This window comes from Vitis vinifera, chromosome 3 (assembly GCF_030704535.1).
Source record: "Vitis vinifera cultivar Pinot Noir 40024 chromosome 3, ASM3070453v1".
In the NCBI taxonomy this organism is placed as follows: Eukaryota; Viridiplantae; Streptophyta; class Magnoliopsida; order Vitales; family Vitaceae; genus Vitis; species Vitis vinifera.
This window is the reverse complement of record NC_081807.1, coordinates 16,786,353-16,804,662: the sequence shown is the minus strand read 5'-3', so window position 1 is coordinate 16,804,662 and position 18,310 is coordinate 16,786,353. Positions and strand designations below refer to the sequence as shown.

The 18,310-nt window shown below is 33.8% G+C and overlaps 1 long non-coding RNA gene across 3 annotated transcripts; it reads right to left on the bottom strand.

The window, feature by feature from the left end:
* Window positions 1-460: 460 nt before the first annotated feature.
* LOC104878910 (uncharacterized) lies at window positions 461-17,976 on the bottom strand. Of its 3 annotated transcripts, none has more exons than XR_009465424.1 (4): window positions 17,836-17,976; window positions 17,120-17,321; window positions 4,179-4,400; window positions 461-4,106 (listed from the first exon to the last, which is right to left on the bottom strand). It is a non-coding gene; the product is annotated as an uncharacterized LOC104878910 (long non-coding RNA). The 3 variants fall into 3 exon arrangements; XR_785503.3 differs by lacking the exon at window positions 17,836-17,976 and adding an exon at window positions 17,647-17,797; XR_009465425.1 differs by lacking the exon at window positions 17,836-17,976 and adding an exon at window positions 17,647-17,797 and having other exon boundaries at window positions 4,179-4,278.
* Between the last annotated feature and the right edge of the window lie 334 nt (window positions 17,977-18,310).

Genomic DNA, 18,310 nt, shown 5'->3' with positions numbered 1-18,310 from the left:
CTCGAAGTTGCATACTCAGTGTTATTTTAGTTATCCTTTTGGCCATCACAACCATGTTTGCTCATCATAGATCAACCCTGAGTCATACTACTAGATCTCTTTCTTAGTCATCTTTCAACCTCAAGCCACATCATTAGTTTAGGTCATCTTTCTCTTATAATAGATCGGGCCTAAGCCGCATCATTAGATTTACATCTTGGTCATTGATTGACCTCGAGTTATGCCCTTAGATTTTTTATTTTTATTTTTTTATCATAGATCAACCTTAGGCCACACTATTAGTGTAACAACTCGCATCCAACTGTATAGATATTGTCCGCTCTGTGATCAAAAGGGCCCTCACGACTTTAAAAAGCATCTTCAAGGTTAAGAAGAGTTCATACTTATATAAAATCAGGAACTTTCTCCTTTATCCCGTGTGGGACATAACAAACACCGCCCCCCCCCCCCCCCCCCCCATGCAGACACAATATCCCCGTTGTGTCTCATAGGATTACGGGACCAAATAGAAAAACACCATTTATGAGGCCAAACAAACCCCCACACCGAAGTCATGGATCGACTTTGATATCATTTGTAACAACTCACACCCAACCGTGTAGATATTGTCTACTCTGGGTTCAAAGGGACCAAGCGAGTTTTAAAGCCATCAGGCCCCAAAAAGCAGACAATATCTACACGATTGGATGTGGGTCATTACAAATGATATTTGATTAATTTTTCATTTGTAAGGACTCATACCCAACCGTGTAGATATTGTCTGCTTTGGGCCTAAAAGGGCCTTAATAACTCTAAAACACGTCTGACCCTTTTGGACCTAGATAGGATAATATTTACATGGTTGGGTGTGAGGTTTTACAAATGGTATCAAAATTAATCCCTGATCCCAGATAGGGGTTTGTTTGGCCCTATAAGAGATGTTTGTATGTTTGACCCCACAATCATGTAAGACACAATGAGAACATTATGTCTACATAGGGGAAGGAGGGTGATTATGATATCCCACATCGGATAGGGGAGAAAGTTTCTAGTGTTATATACATGCATGGGCTCCTCTTAATCTTGTAGACACGTTTTAAAGTCATGAGGGTCTTTTTGAACCTAGAGCAAACAATATCTACACGATTGAGTGCAAATCATTACAAATGGTATTAGAGTTAATTCCTGACCCCGTTGCAGGGGTTTGTTTAGCCACGTGAGGGGTGTATTTCTGTTTGGCCTCGTAATCTGATAAGACACAATGAAGTCATTGTGTTTGCATGAGGGGGTGATTGTGATATCCTACATCAGATATAGGAGAAAGTTCTTAACGCTATATATGTATGGGCTTCTCTTAACCTTATAGATGTTTTAAAGGCGTGAGGGCCCTTTTGGACTCAAAGTAAATAATATCTACACGATTGGGTGCGAGTCCTTACGATTAGATTATCCTTCAATCCTAAGCCGCACCTTCAATTTTTATGTCTCTACACTTTCAGTATCTCTTTCTTGGTTATAAATTGGCTTCAAGTCGCATCACTAGTTTAGTTCACATTTTTCTTATCATTGATCAGCCTTGAACCACATTGTCAGATTTGCATCTTAGTTGTTGATCGACCTCAAGTTGTGCCTCTAGATTTTTTTATTATCAAAGATTAGCCCTAACCACCGTTAGATCTTTTTCTTATCATAGATTGGCCCCAGCCGCACTATTATATTATCCTTTAGCCTTGAGTTGCACCTTTAGATTTATAGGTCTCCGCGCCTTCAACATCTTTTTCTTAGTTATAGATTGGCCACAAGTCGCATCTTTGGTTTAGTTTGTCTTTGTCTAGCCGTATGTCAACCCTAAGTCGCACCTTTAAACCATCATTCAGCCCTGAGTTGTACCTTTAGTTTTATAGCTCTCAAGGCCTTTAGCATCTCTTTCTTATTTATAGATCAGCCCTAAGCTGCGTCTTTGGTTTAATTTATCTTTATCTAATTGTAGGTCAGCCCTAAACCGCACCTTCAATTTTTTAGGTCTTTGCACTTTCAGTATATCTTTTTAGTCATTTTTCGGCCTCAAGCTGCATAATTGGTTTAGTTGAACTTTTTCTTATCATAAGTCAATAATGAGTTGCACCATTATATCATTTTATTATCATAGATCAACCCTAAGCCACATCATTAGATTTTTCTCTTATCATAGATCAGTCCTAAGTCATGCTATCAAATCATCCTTCAGTCTTGAGTTACATTTACAACTATCTTTAGGTCTTCATGCCTTTAGTATATCTTTAGTCATCTTTTAGCCTTACGCCACGTCATTGGTTCAGTTCATCATTTTCTTATCATAAATCGGCCTCCAACCACATCTTTTAATCATCCTTCAGCCTTGAGATGCACCTTCATGTCACAAGATGCTTCAAATGACCCTCCCCATGGGTTTATATAGGAGAAGGGAAGCTTCTGGAGACTCCTAGAGTCATCTACACTAAGCCATTGGTGGGAAGAGTCTGGAAGGTTCTAGAGATGCCTAGAGATGTCCACACATCTCTACACTATGGTGGAAGGCATGAGAGGAGCTTAAGGCTTTCTAGAAAATTCTAAAGATCTCTTGTATATTCTTGTACATAGTGTTGTACATAGATTAGTATAGGAAGTTCTAGAATATTCTTGATTTGTAAGGAACCCTCCAAGGTTCCGGAGAGTTCCATTGGTGCCTATAAATAGGTGAGGGCCTCATTTGGCCAAGACACCACCCAAATCACTTTCTAACCAAGCAAGTGAGTCTTTAAAGCACTTGTAAAGGTTTCCTTAAGTAATAAGAGCTTCCATTCTCTAAGAGTTGTCTGCTAAGCTTCTTAAGCTTTCGAGTTGTGAGCATCTTAGCCTAGCAAGCTAAGCATTGGGAGCAAGGCTAACTTAGCAAGATCAAGCGTCTTGACTTTCCTAAGTGCCGCATGAGCTTAGTGAACGACTAAGTCCGTGACATTCAGCTATCTTTAAGTCTCCGTGCCTTCTACATCTTTTTAATCATCTTTGGTCCTCGAGCCTTTTAGTCTTAAGTTATTCCTTTTCTTAAGAGTCGCACCTTGTGTTCTCCCTTAGGCTTTAAGCTTTTCAACCTCAAGTTTTTATCTTTCATCGTAGAAGTCACAACATGCATTCTCCTTTAGGCATCAAGTCTTTTAGTCTTGAGCTACTCCTTCGTCTTAGAGAGTCATAGACTATGTCCTATCATTTTGAGTATGTTTTATATAATTTTGGTTATGGATTGCATCTTCTCCTTCTAAGTATGTTTTAGGTGATTCTAGTTGTAGATTGTGTCCCTTCATTCCAAGTTTGTGTAAGGTGATTTCGGTTATAAACTAAGTATGTTTTATGATTTCATCTTATCATCTTTTGACTTCGTTCATGGTGACCACATCTTAAGTTTTGTTTATTTTAGCATCCTTTGATTTCAGTCATGACAATCGCGTCATAGGTTTTCTTTTATCATCCTTGGATTTCAATCATGGCGACCACATCCTTGGTTTCCTTTATCACCCTTCAATTTCGGTCATGGCAATTGCATCTTAGATTTTCTCAAGTTCCTTTGGATTCCCATCATTACAACGTCATCCTAGGTTATATCTCAGTTTATCTATAGTTCCTTTAGATTCCTATTATTGTGACACTATCAGAGTGTGCGTAATCCAACAAGTCCCAAGTCCCTCCTGAGTTTTATTGGTCTCGCCGTTGTTGAATTTGTTGTAGTTTCCAGGTTCAAACCTTCTTTTTGCAAATTACCCTGAAATATTTATTTCCAATAGCAAACCTGATCTTTATGGACTTATTACAACATGTATTGGCACTACTGCAGTTGCAATAGTAATTAATTTTTTTCCGTAAACAGATGCATTGCTTAAGACTTCTAACAAAAGGTTAAAAGAGCCAGGAAGCATCATAAATGGTGGAAATCATCACTTAAGAACCAATCACAAAGTGAAAATTTTCAATGTAAACCTGATACTAGCTAGTCTCCATTTTCTTTAGTTTTCTCTTTTATTCTAAAAATTTGTATATGGAATGCCTTGGAAAATTTCGAAGTTAGGTTCTTGACCTTTCTCTGGAGGTCACTGATCTCTTCGAATTCTTTCAGCCTGAAACCAAAAGAAATTTCAACAAGTTAAAGTTTGTCGAAAATGTCATAATCATAATTCGATAAAACAGACCTTTTCTTCCACAATGCTGCACAGACCAGCTTCAAGCAATTCCTCTAGTTCAATCAATTCTTCTATTTTTAATCCCTGGAGCTCTTCTCCTCTCATTTTCCTGTTGCAGATGAGATTATGTCTCCGAATTACAATGTGGTATGTAATGGAGAAAGTGAATGGAAGTATGATAATTGTTTGGGCAATTTCTTCGCTCAAGACTGCAAAGGTGCTGTTCTCCAGCTACAGAAAGTTCCAATCGGAAATACTTTAGTATTTATATACAATATGAATATAAATTAGGGTGCAGCAAGTAACTCCCATGAAAAACCAATTCCAAATGGTCTCATGCAAGCTCAAGATCATGTTCCCACTTTAGTTGGTTCAGTATAGAACTTAAAGCTCTTGCAAGTAACTCCCAAGAAAATGACTTTTAATTGATCTTACAGAAGTAGGATCATATGCCACCCCAGTCAAGTTTGGAATGGATGTGCCCCTTTTTAAAGAAAGGCATTACCCCGCCTTTAGGAAGAAATTTTGAGGGCTTTTCTGGATCTCACTTGTCATAGAATTAGGGTCTGAAGTTGCAATTTCAGGTGCATTATATTTGCAGTCACTGTTCCTTTCTCACAAGAAAGGCATCTGCAGTACCATGTTGTAATATGATTGCAGGAACAATTAGAAGTCATCTCCCTAAAATTGCTTCAGATATCAATGAAGCAAACTTCAGACAAAACACTATTGGTGTGCATTGGACTTTTCAAATCCCCCTGTTAGGTGCGTGCATGTATTGGATCATTTTGTTAAGGAAATTGGAAAATGAAATCTTTTATTAGAATTTAATCCAAACACACCAAGACCTAATATTTAGGAAGTAAAACTCAAAAACGTTTGGATGAAAAATAACAAAAAAGTGTAAAGAAACAAATCAAAGAGATGGTGAGATTATGTGAGGTACTATTTACCTCACAGGTATACATATGAGACAAATAAACATTAGGAAAAAGTACTTTATCGAATGCCTTCCAGAATGAAATGTTAAAGGAAACACTGTCGATAGAAGAAATACTGAAGAGAGAACAGGACGAAGAAGTAGGTGAAAAAACCTTATCCATGAAGTGGCTGAGATCACCTAGAACATTTGCTATATGTGCAGTGGCTCCTTTGTTAAGATACCATTCTCCATCAATCAGGTCATTAATTGAATGATGAGCTTATTGCTTTATAGTATAATCTTTATAAATTTATCTCCATCTCATAACATTTTTCCTCTCATAACCTAAAATATTTATATTAATATTTCCAATAATTTTCTAACATTTTCATACTAATATTTGAGACATCATCTAACATTTTCATGCTAATATTTTTTTAGACAAAAAAATAAATTAATAACAACATTTAGTAAATAAGACAAATACAATGGTGCCAAAAAAACAAAATAGCCACAAAGCAAAAGAGAAAAAAAAGGGGAAAAAAAAAGCAAAAAAGACTTACTCCATTTGCTAAGTAATAAATCAATCAACAAAATTTATCATAGACAATGAAGTCTCATCTATAAGCTTTCTTGTACTTTCTCGCCTAGAGTAATAGGGTAGAAAAAAAATTAGAGGTTGGGAGCTTGGTCCATTGGATCCACACTTTCAAATAATTTGCTTTCTCTCCTTTCAAAATGTCCAAATTAAGCACAAAAGTCGCAGCCCTCCATGCCTTTGTTTACTTCTTCCCTGCAAAAGTTCTATACCAATTTAAAAGATCAATCTCTCATACAAGAGAAGGCAACAACTACTTTCTGCCCAACAAAGAGAATATGAGTTTTCATAAGAATATTGGTTTAATACATTGAATGAGATTGTGATAAAATGATTTTTCTTCATATTTTAAAAGATAAAACTTATTCTAATTAAGGTCCCTTGTCTTTTTTTTTTGCTTTTTTTTTTTTTTACTGATCCAAGGTCACGATCTTCCCACAAGCTATTTCCTAATTGACGAACCCTATTTTCATCTAAACCTAAGAATTCCAAGCTATTTATTATGAAAACTCCATTTTGCCTTAAAACTCAAAAAAAGAATACGAGGATTTGATTGAGAATTTTTTGCTCTTTGAATCTATCCCAACTACCTTTTTCTCACTATCCCTTCAAATTGATCTCCCTTGCAAGACCAAAATAAATGTCTTTGATACTTTTCCCAACTTTCGATCATGGAATTATTTCAAGCAACAAATTCTTCAACATCTCCACATAACTGAAATCCAGGAATCATTTGAGTTGGTTATGGCATATAGTGAGAAAAAATAAGTGCTCAAAGCTGAATCACCACACCACATATCCTTCTAATACTCCGCAATAAAACAAGTTATATTTTTAAAATATCCTACCCGTCCCAATTGCCTTCTATAACCCTACTTCAAACTCATCCTTCACCTTACATGAATACGAACAGCCAACTTCTTCCTAGACTTCCTAATAATAACTCATTTCCATATGGGCTCTATTTTTGAAGTAAACTACCAGCTCCACTCACTAGGAAGAGTCTTGCTAAGGAAAAATATGTTTGATTCTGAGTCTATCTTCCTTCTTTTCATGCAAGCAATCGACTATTTTCTCAAGTAAAAACTTTTTCTCAAGGGCTTCTCATTTTCAAAGAAAACCTCTTTGAATTTTTCCAAGTCTCAACTTTCCTTTCTTGGAATTTCAAACTATGACATAAGTAAATTAGCATGCTAGATAAGAATTTTTGTTTATGCATTGCTAGCTTTTGTGAAATCTATCTTGCAGCACACAAGATTTATCCCTAAACAACTAGGATAAAGTGAAAGAAGGCATCCTCCTCTGATCATGAAAAGACAGCTATAAGCCCTTGAATCCTCTATCCATAAAGAATTGAAGGACATCCCATTGATACTAGGTCCCTAATCCCCTAGATTAGATAAGAGACTTTGAAAGGAATTAGACACCTCCTTAATTTCAACATCCTCTATGAGCCAAAAACCATTCACTCTTTGTTCTAGTCATGTAATTGCTTCCTCTATGAACATCAGCCATTTTGGGGAAAATTTTGGTCTTTTTATTCGCCTCCTTCAACCAAACTCTCCAGACTTCTGCCTATGAGAAGTTTTTTTTTTTTTTTTTTTTTTTTCCCAGCATAGCAGCTTATTCTTCCACTACCACCCTTCTAGCTTCATCCTCTTCAACAAAGTGAGTAGCTTACCTCTCCTTTCAATTCAAAAAACATCAATTCCTTCCGAACTACGACACTACCAAAAACCTCTTTGTTCCAAGCTTTTAGGTCCATCTCCAAGGCTTTGAGTTTAGAGGCCAGAATATAGCTAAAAAAACCCCTCGAAGCTTCCCAGCATGTGTTTTAGTTCTATCTCATTGCAGCTCTTCTCTTAGTTGTAGTTTACTTATGAATAATGCATGAAAAAATTGTTCCTCAAAGGTCCTATCCAGCCCTTGTCTATATGTTCTATTAAAAGACTCTTTATACCAGAGTGTGAAAGCTAATTTGTTTGCATGTAAGAGTTCATTCTTGCAGGCTAGGTTTTGGAGATGATTCCATCTATAAGTTAAAAGATCAAAAATGATGGTGGACTTGTGCTACCAGTACAGCCAACTACATTGACTGAAGTAATGTGATCTTTTTCCAGTACATATTCTTCTGATTAACCTAAGGTTACTAAGGTTCATTATACATACAAAAGACTAGTAGTGACACAAGCCATGTCTCGGCAAGCACTTATGTAGGAAACAATTCAGTTCTCCATTAAGAGGTCCATTAAAAGAAGAAATTACCGATAACCTTAACCTTTTCTTAATGTAATAAACAAATTTTAGGCATACAACCAAAAAACTCAATTCTCTATTCAAAACTTCAAAAAAATTCAATAAACCTTGCTATGATGTCGTAGACAATTTTCACGTCCTCAATAACATACAACATTTACAATAAAAAACAAACCTCATATTTAGATGGGCTATTACAATTTCCTATAGAAAATTTGAACAAGAATATCAAAAGAGAGTACAAATTAAGAAAATAATATTGGAAGATACACATGTGATCACTTTGACATTGATCTAATCTGTTGGGACAAAAGATAAGTCTCTAACAGCTACAGGTCTTGATGTACACTTGTTATGGAACTAACTATGACTTCCTTGACAATGTCAAAGCGTATGTACAAGTAGTTAGTTTGCATGCAATCTTTGCAAGTGTCAGTCTGATACTCTAACAAATGGTAGCAGTAAAGACAAGTCTTAAAAAGTGGTCAACATAAGCAAGCTTGATGTTTTATGAAATAACATTTGTCTGGGGGGCATTTTATGTTGGCAAGTTCATCTGACTTAGTTGGTGTACTTGGTTTGGGATGAAATAGGATCACCAAAAGAGCTAGACCTCCAATCCCCAAGGGAAAAAGGTTATGTCTCCAAGATCAGTCATTACAAATTTCTGTAAAGAGATGAGATGCATGATGAAAACTGGAAGGGCTCAATGTTTGATCCATGGTGAAGTAAGTGGTGTTTGTGGAAGTGCCCATCAAGAACTATAGAAGGGTTAACAACTAAATTAAGGTTTCTGTAGAATTGAGGCCTGGAGGGATATATATTCATCTGCATCCGGACAAAATATTTTCATCCAAGGATGAGCTAGGGCAAACATCAATGTTATTTTAATTCAAAGGAAGGTCTTGAAATTCAAATCATGCATGGAAGACATCATCCAGGAAATACAAGTTGTGGGTTAATCAGACAAATGAACAGAAATGCAAAAGGAGTATATAGTATGTTTGATAGAAAAATAGCCTTTGGCTTACAACCTTTGTCTTGTGGTCTACTGGTAAGGGGGCTAACAAGATGGATAACTTGTAGGTACAAGGTGAAGGATCAACAAAAAGGGTGATAGCAGAGAGCCCCCACAGATTACTAATCATTGTTCAGAATGATCATTTTATTTTTAAGGTAATTTTAAGGAATGTTAAATAGAAAATATTTTTATTTCTATTATAGACTCAAAATATTGTACAATCATAGTTTGAACTGAACAACTGCAAATATTTTTATCCCCAAGCATAAGCATTTAAATCATATAAATTACATGTAATGCCATCTAAATTTAATCATATTCTTCTACACTACATTATCTTTGGTGAGATAGATGAAAAGTGAATGCCACTATATAGATTGAACTCATTTATGTACTTGGTCTCACTAAAAAAGCATTATGCACAAATCAATTATGTGAATATTCAATGTAATTAATTAAATTTTTTGGGTAAGTGAAATAAGAATTAAGCAAAGCATAATTTCTCTCCTTCAATGAGTAATTAAAAATAATAATAAATAAAATCAGATAAATTGGAAATTATGACTAGGAGAAGACAAAATTTTATTTAGAATTAATATAATCCAAATTGAAAATGTGAACATGGAACCAAATTATAACATCTCATGAGACTCATCAGTTTAAAGAATAAAAGCAGTAGGAGCCATAACATGAAGACATGGAAATTAGCAGACACCTTAAAGCACAGCATGGGCAGTACCCATGTTCAATAAAATGATACAATATTAAAGACAATACAGATCATAAGGGGTGGCCCCCAGGTTCCACAATGAATAAGATTAGCACTTTTAGTAGAAAATTAATAGGCCAGAAAAAACTTCTTAATAGGCCACAATGAATACTCCCTTTTAGACAAACAATTGTGGTGGCATGCCTAATTCTTGTGACATTTTTTCAAATAACTTCTTTATGAAATCTTAGATAATTGTCACAAGTGGCTACTGCATCAACTAATTCTCATGCCAAAGTAGTGTTAGAAAGTTAAATTTGATTTAAGAAGTTTCTAAGAGCTAAAATTAGATTTATTTTTAGTTAAAAAGAACATTTTATTTTTAGTGGTTGATTTGGTTTTTATATTTAAGTAGTTGAATCATAAAAGGTTTTTATTTTTATATTCTTATTATTAGGAGTTTTTATTTTGTTAAACGTGAGTATATATAAATAAAAGGTTATGTAACATTCAAACAGAAGTGGTAGAAGGCGGTAAATTTGTAATTCTCCTTGATTTTTTATCTTCCTTTATGTAATTGTCTGTTTTTCTCTTTCAACCCTATTACTTCAAGAGACTGGTATCAGTCATACAAAAAAGATCGCAAGTGGAATATATCCGTTTCAATTCCCCAACTCATAAAAAAACATTTAAGATAATTAGAGTATCAAGATGAAAGTTTTGTTTGGTTTACAAGATGTATGGGAGGTTGTGGAGAAAAGTTACAAAGAGTCATCAAATGAAACCACTCTATCCCCAAATCAAATGGATTTTTTGAAAAATATAAGAAAGAGAGGCAAGAAAGCTCTCACCATCATCTATGAAGCAATGGATAAAGTTACTTCTAAGAAGATTTTAAGTACAAGCATCTCCAAAGAAGCAAGAGAGATATTACAAAATATAGTTGATAAGGTGTGAAAGTTTGTGCTCAAACTGTTAAAGGAGAACGTAAAGGTTTGTACATGAAAGTATCATAATTAATCTCCAATTACCTTTTCTAAAGTATTGACTATTGTAAATTTATTAAAAGGAAACGACATTCGTGTGATTGAAAAAATACCTTAATCTTTAGATTTGAAGTTTGATTATATATACTATTATGGCCATTGAAGAATCTAAAGATTTAGATTCTATGACCATTGATCAACTTATAATATCATTACAAGCCTATGAAGAGAGATTGAAAAAGAAGAACCAAGAAAAATTAAAACAGGTTCTCCAAGCAAAACTTATTATAAAAGAGAATGAAGTAAATTTTAATAAAAGAAGTCAAAATAATCATGGACGTAGTTGTGGATGTGGTCAAGGCAATAGAGGAAGAGATGGTTTCAATTCATCAAACAATAAAGGAACAAACCAAAACTCATATCACTTAAAAGGGAGTGAAAGATGGCACAACTCAAGACAAATGAGACGAGAAGGTATGATAAGTCCTAAATTTAATATTATAATTGTAAAAAAAAAAAAATATGTTCATAATACTTATAAATAAAAAGTGCCACTAACAATAAGGAAGGGCAAGCCAACCATGTTGAAAAGAAAAATAAAGAAGAACCTACTGTATTGTTGGCATATTAAAGAGAAAATGAGAAGAAAAACACATGGTATCTTGAAATTAAAGCAAACAATCATACGTGTGGATTCAAAAATAGATTTGTGGAATTTAATGAATTAGAAAGTGACCATGTTACTTTTGGAGATGCATCCAAAATTTCAATAAAAGGTAAAGATAAAATTTTAATTCATTTGAAAATAGAAGATATCAATTTATCTCAAATATTTACCATGTGCCTAACAAGAAAAATAATATATTAAGTTTATATCAACTCTTAATAAAAGAAGTCAATAAAAGAGCATGAAGAAAATCTTAATAAAAGAAGTCAAAATAATAGTGGACGTGGTGTGGACGAGATCAAGGCAATAGAGGAAGAGATGGTTTCAATTCATCAAACATGAAGGAACAAACCAAAACTCATATTTATCGAGGGAGAATGGAAAATGATGCAACTCAAGATAAAATGGAAGGTGACAGTATGATAAATCCAAAATTCAATGTTATAACTATAAAAAAATAAGGTCATTCTGCTTATGAGTATAGAAGTGCCACTAACAATAAGGAAAGGAAAATCAACTATATTGAAAAGAAAAATCAACAAGAAGCTATTGTATTATTGGCATATAAAAGAGAAAGTGAGGAGAAAAACACATGATATCTTGACATCAAAGCAAACAATCATAAGTGTGGATTCAAAAACATGTTTGGGGAACTTAATGAATCAGAAAGTTGCCATGTTTATTTTGGAGATGCATCCAAAATTTTGGTAAACGGTAAAGATAAAATCTTCATTCATTTGAAACATAAAAAAAATCAATTTATCTCAAATGTTTACCATGTGCGCAACATGAAAAATAATATATTAAGCTTAGGTCAACTCTTAAAAAAATGAATATAATATTCATGTGAAAAATCAAAGTCTCTCAATAAGAAATCAGCATGCCAATTTAATTATTAATGTGTCTATGATAAAAAATAAAATATGTTTATTAAACATTCAAAATGATGTAAAATATCTAAAATCCTATGTCAATGATTCTTCTAGAATTCAATACTTAAGATTTGAAAATCTTTTTTTGGAGGTTTAAAATTGTTGAGCAAGGAAAATATAGTGAAAGGATTGACCTCAATATATCACCTGAATCAATTATGTGAAGGATGCTGCTTGCTTGGAAAACATCCCTAAAAAGGTTTTTCACAGGAAGCAATGACAAGAGCAAAAGACCTCAAAGCTCATTCATTAGATGTATGCGACCCAATTCATCCAAACACTTTTGGTAAGAAGAAACATTTTTTTTTACTTTTTATTAATTATTTTAGAAGAAAAACATGAGTACATTTTTTCAAGGAAAAATCTTAAGTATTTAAAGCTTTTAAGGAATTTAAAACACTTGTACAAAAGGAAAGTGACTATAATATAAAGACACTGAGATGTGATAAAGGAGTTAAATTGACATTAAAAGAATTTGAAGAATATTGTGAAAATCATGAGATTTGTTAACCTTTAACAGTTCCATAATCTCCACAACAAAGTGATGTAGTTGAAAGAAAAATAAAACTATTCTTGACATGTCTCAAAGCATATTGAAAAATAAGATGACTAAAGAATTTTATGCTAAAATGGTTTATTTATTAAATCATTTTCCTAATTGAAGTGTAAGGAATAAAACATCATAACAAGCTTGAAATGAAAGAAAGTGGAGTATTTCACGTTTGAGAGTGTTTGAAGGTATTGCATATGCTCATGTTCTAGATCAAAAGTAACTTACATCAAATGACAAAAGCGAAAAAATATTTTCATTGATTATGACTAAAGCTCCAAAGACTACAAGTTATACAATCCAAACAATGGAAATATTATTATTAGTTGAGATATCAAGTTTAATGAAAATGAAACATAAAATTAGGGTGCTCAAGAAGATAACTACGATATTCGTCCCCTCTATGAAGAAGAAGAATAAATTAGAGAAAGCTTGCAAGAGATTGTTACCCCTCCATCAACACCTCCGTCATTGAAGTTCCAACAACATCATCTTCATTGAAAAACTCAAACGAAAGGACAACACATTTTGGAAGTTTACAAGAGATTTATGAGGTAACAAAAAATCAAAACAATCTAATCCTCTTTTGTCTTTTTGCAAATTGTAAACCAATATATTTTGAAAAAACTATTCAAAATAAAAGATGAAAAGAGGTTATGGACGAGAAAATAAAAACAATAAAGACGAATGTCAATGAGAAATAATACCTCTTCCAAAAGGGAAAAGGCAATTAGAATAAGTTGGATATAAGACACATAGAAGAATGTAAAAGGAGAAGTAGATAGATACAAAGAAAAATTGGTGGCTAAGAGTCATGAGCTTCTAAATATTATAATTAGATTTACTTTCTAAAAGTCAAAGAAAACATTTTATTTTGAGTAGTTGATTTAGTTTCTATATTTAAGTAGTTGAGTACTAAAAGATTTCTATATTTTATTAATAGGAGTTTCTATATTTTTGCTGTTACAAGTTTCTGCTTTGTTAAGTGTGAATATCTACAATGTAATTTTTGAATACGAGTGATGAAAGACAACAATTGTGGTGCCATGCCTAATTTTTATGACATTTTTTCAAATAACTTCTCTATGAAATCTTGGATAATTGTGACAAGTGGCTACTCCATCAACTGATTCACATGTGACAGTAGTAGTGTCCCTTTTTGCATCTATATGGTATTTTAAGAGTTTCAAAAGGCAACTGAAATTTTAATAGATGCAGAAAAGGAACCCCTTCTTTTGTTGTTAACAGCTAGCAGATCAAAGTTTTCTGGGTAAGCAAAGAAGTTTGTAATAAGAACAAAGACACACAGCATGCTTAATGCCCTAAAAAGTGTAATAAGTCAGAAAAGATAAATAGTGGTTGCCTTAGTGTAGGAGTTTTGGATTGGCAATACTTAACAAAAGATCATGTAGAAGAGCTTTCAGCAAAACAGCTGTTATCACATGTATGTTTTGGAATATATCTAGTAGGTTTGAGCTGCCAACAAAAACAACATTTGGAAGAGCAAGCATGAATGATTGTTACCGAATAACGGCAAAGTTGAAGGCCAAAATCATCCCCTTTGATCAGATTTTCTAATTTATTATAAAGACAGGGTTTCAAGGCTACGGATTGTTGATATAACAGCTGAAAGGACGACTAATTGATTACCCCATTTGCCATAGGGATGCTGAAGGTATTTGAGCTCCCAAGTACTCTAGATCAAGTTCATGCAACTCTTCACAAACTAAATTTTATCAAGTCATTTGTTTATTGATTCTATGAAATATGTTGGCAATGGTGAAAAGGAGGCTGTACATTAGATATATTCTCAAAAGATTTTCTTGATGCCATCACTCTAAACTATGTGGATATGCTATTCAAGTTTGATGGAGATGTGAGTGAGAAATATTTTTCAAGGCAAGGGAGAATGAAGTAATTTTGGGGTCATAATCCAAAGCATTGGTTTAGGAGAAGAAATTAAGATGAGTAAACTAGAACAGAAAATGAAGGTAGGGTATGCATAGTTTGGGCTATAATGACATACAAGTGATGAAGCCCTTTGGGATAAATATTGAAATGGAAGTCAGAGGCTGTAATGACTTAATGACTGATCAGATAACAGAAGCAGCCAAGTTTGGCATGATTTTATGGATTTTGAGAATGACTTTGTGACTGATCAGATAACAGAATCAGCCAATCTTGGCATGATTTTCTGGATTTGAGGTTTCCTGCAATAGCTGTATGCTTCAATACAAAGTGATTGCTAGAAGCTTACTATTACCAAGTTATTTTCTCAAGAACTTTATGATTATTTATTAGAGGCTGTTAGCAAGCTCATTAATCATCAGTTGTTAGAGGGCTGTACACACATGATTTTGATGGTCTATATAGTTTCTCAATACAGTTTACAGAATGGAAGTACTCTATGTTGCTATGGTGCTTAACTTGTCTAGGGAAAATTTTCCCTTCAAATTTGAGTTGAACTTCTTTTCTGAATCTCTTCACTCATCAACTAAACAACAAGAGTTTAGGAAAGCTTCAAACTTCCTGTTACCTTCACAAATCTTCTCGGCTTTTAGCACACTCCGGTCTATATATACACACAACAAACATGCATGTAATTGGATATATGCAGTACTTATTGTCTGATTTTGTTTTGGACTGATTTTTCAATGCATTTGTGGCCAAATTTTGAAGCTATTTTCAGTATTTTTCATACATCCTAGTTTCAAAGCTATCCAAGGTAGTACAATGAAGTAATGAGATTTAATGCAATGAATCCCTTATGGTATGTTGTAATCTCACTGTTGAGCATTTGTAGTACTTTCTCTTTTGTAAGGAGACTACCTTTACAAAAACAAAAGTTCATAGATCAAAAGCTGAGAGAACTGTATGTAAATGTTCATAAATGTACATATCTTTTCTCCATGTGGTAGATCACCTTGGATGTAGAACTCCTTTTTCAAAACCCTACAGTATCTAATATGGCATTGATTTCCCAAGCTTTTACCTCTCACAGTGCTCAAACTCAGATTAGGTTCATACAAAAATAATAGATTTCTTAAAATCAAGTCAAACCCAAGCTAATCATGGGACCAATTCAATGAACCTGTCTATTTTCCAAAACCTAATATTGAATTGTAAACAAATCTATAGCTATATGAACTTAGGCCTATGAAAAATATTGGAATTAATGACTCCAACAGATCATCAAACAAATTCCATGCCCAAATCAAATTATATATACATATGAATCAATGCAGAATATGTTATTAAAAACATGGTCATTGTGATTTTAGCTTAGCCAACTAATTATTCTGTGACATCCACCCAACAAAGGATGCTCTTTTAAGCTCCATCTGTCTCCCTAATCCCTCTTATTCCTTACAAAATCATCTTAATGATTGTCAGTAGGAAGAAAACCAGCACCTTGTCAAAATGAAGGACAATACACAAAACACAAAGATGATAGTTAGAAAAAAAAAAAAAAAAAACCATATCTTCAGTCTAGGATAATTAGATATATGCCTAATTTAATTAAAAGCAGGAAGAAACCTCGATTATTGATTATGATTAATTATTAAGGAATATTAATTCATAGCTCATACTTCATTAGAGTATCATATCTAATAGTACTACAGTACATGCATGTGATTCACAAATCATATGTTATCACATGCTTACAATTGGCAAGAAAGAGAACCACTGTAAGGAAACTGAAAGATCTGAAAAAGTTTGAGCCTTCAAATGAAACCAAGAACAATGGATCAAACACTGCCCTAAGCTAAATAATATTTCACAGAAAACGTACCATGTATAGTTCTTTTTCAATGTGTATATCTAGGAAAGAAAATTATACATTATTATTTCTAGGTTGTAAAGCTTTGATTGCTCCAATCGAGTGGGGAAAAAAAATGCTTCTGAGGTTAAATTTTCTTCTCTTTTCTGTCAGGTGATCTTGGGAACCAGCTGAGAAAATGATATATAAAACATGAGGGGAAATTAAGCTAAGCAGAAGACAATCAGGATAGCACAATCACCATAACAAGCAGCTACATCATAGAGAATGATGTTGAACTTAATTTTTTATTCGTAACACATAACTCAGTGCAAAATAGTAGAATACTCTCCACTCTGAGAAAATAATTCACACAGTACTATGCATTTGGGAGGGTATCCATTTGTTTATTAGATTTGGGAGGGTCTGAGCTTGATTAAAAAAAAATGCTAATAAATAAAGAAAAGGTACTAGGATTGCCTGCAAAATGCACTGAGATTCATACATCTATGTATAAAAAGAAGGAATGGGAGAGATGAGAAAACTAACCTTGAGCTTGAATACTCAAAGAGCTTTCCTGCTGCTGAGAAGACAATAAGCGCTATCTCAGCGTCACACAGTGTTGAGAGCTCCTGTGCTTTCTTAAAAAGCCCTCTTCTCCTCTTTGAGAAGGTTACTTGCTTGCTGCTGTGTTGTCAATCTTCTTGATCTGAATCTTCTGCTGCGCCATTGGAAAATTTTCAACCAAACCCTTCACAGAAAAAATCAACACAACTCCGTATCAGACCAAAGAACCATTTTACTCCTTATATGTAGAGAGAGAGAGAGAGAGAGAGAGAGAGAGAGAGAGAGAGAGAGAAGGAGAGAACAAATAAGGAAAAAAAATCAGACCCTTCACAGATCAAACTGGTACTTCAAAGAGAATTCAATAGAGGGAGAGAGAGAGAGAGAGAAATGGGGATTTGGAAAGAGAGAAAAAAAATGTGGGTGTGAGATAAGAGAAAAAAATAAACAAACGACCATACATGAAAAGAGAGAAGCACATTTCCAAATTAAGCAAAGAATCTAAAACCAACCCTAAAGAGAGAAAAAGAAAGCCAAAGATATGACTTGGATGAGAAACCAAGGTTGAAGGAGCCAGGCGGTAGCTGAAAAAAGAAAAATCCTAGCAATATTCCAAAGACATTGGGCTGATCAGCACTGCAATTTTCACAGATGGAGCTAGCATAGTGGATAGGCTATCTAGATTTCCATTCCATTTTTACCTTTCTATGTTGCTTCCAGTTGTGTGGACAGGTCACAAACCCCACACACACTCCCAGCCACCAATTGTTTGGAAGAGAGAAAAAGAAAGATAGAGAAAGAGCAGTGACCACTGTTGGGAGAAGAGAAGATTCCTTTTTATGGCCAAACACTCTCCTTTTACTTTCTCTCATATGTATGGTCCTTGGTGTGAAGTAATATTTGACAACAGCATTAAATCTAGTATTTGCCCTTATATGTCCATACCCTTTTCTTCCCTTTTTTAAATCATACAGAAATTATCCACCAACATAAAATAGTTTTAAGCATCCAACCGGACCAACCCTTTTGTTATTACCTAAATCTCAACTTTTTATAACTTTATGGCATTAGTACAATAAAATATTAAATTCTATATATAATAATTTGGAGTTACCATAAAATAAAATTTTATTGCACTTTATTTTTTCAAAAATTCAACATCTGTTTTTTCTCGAT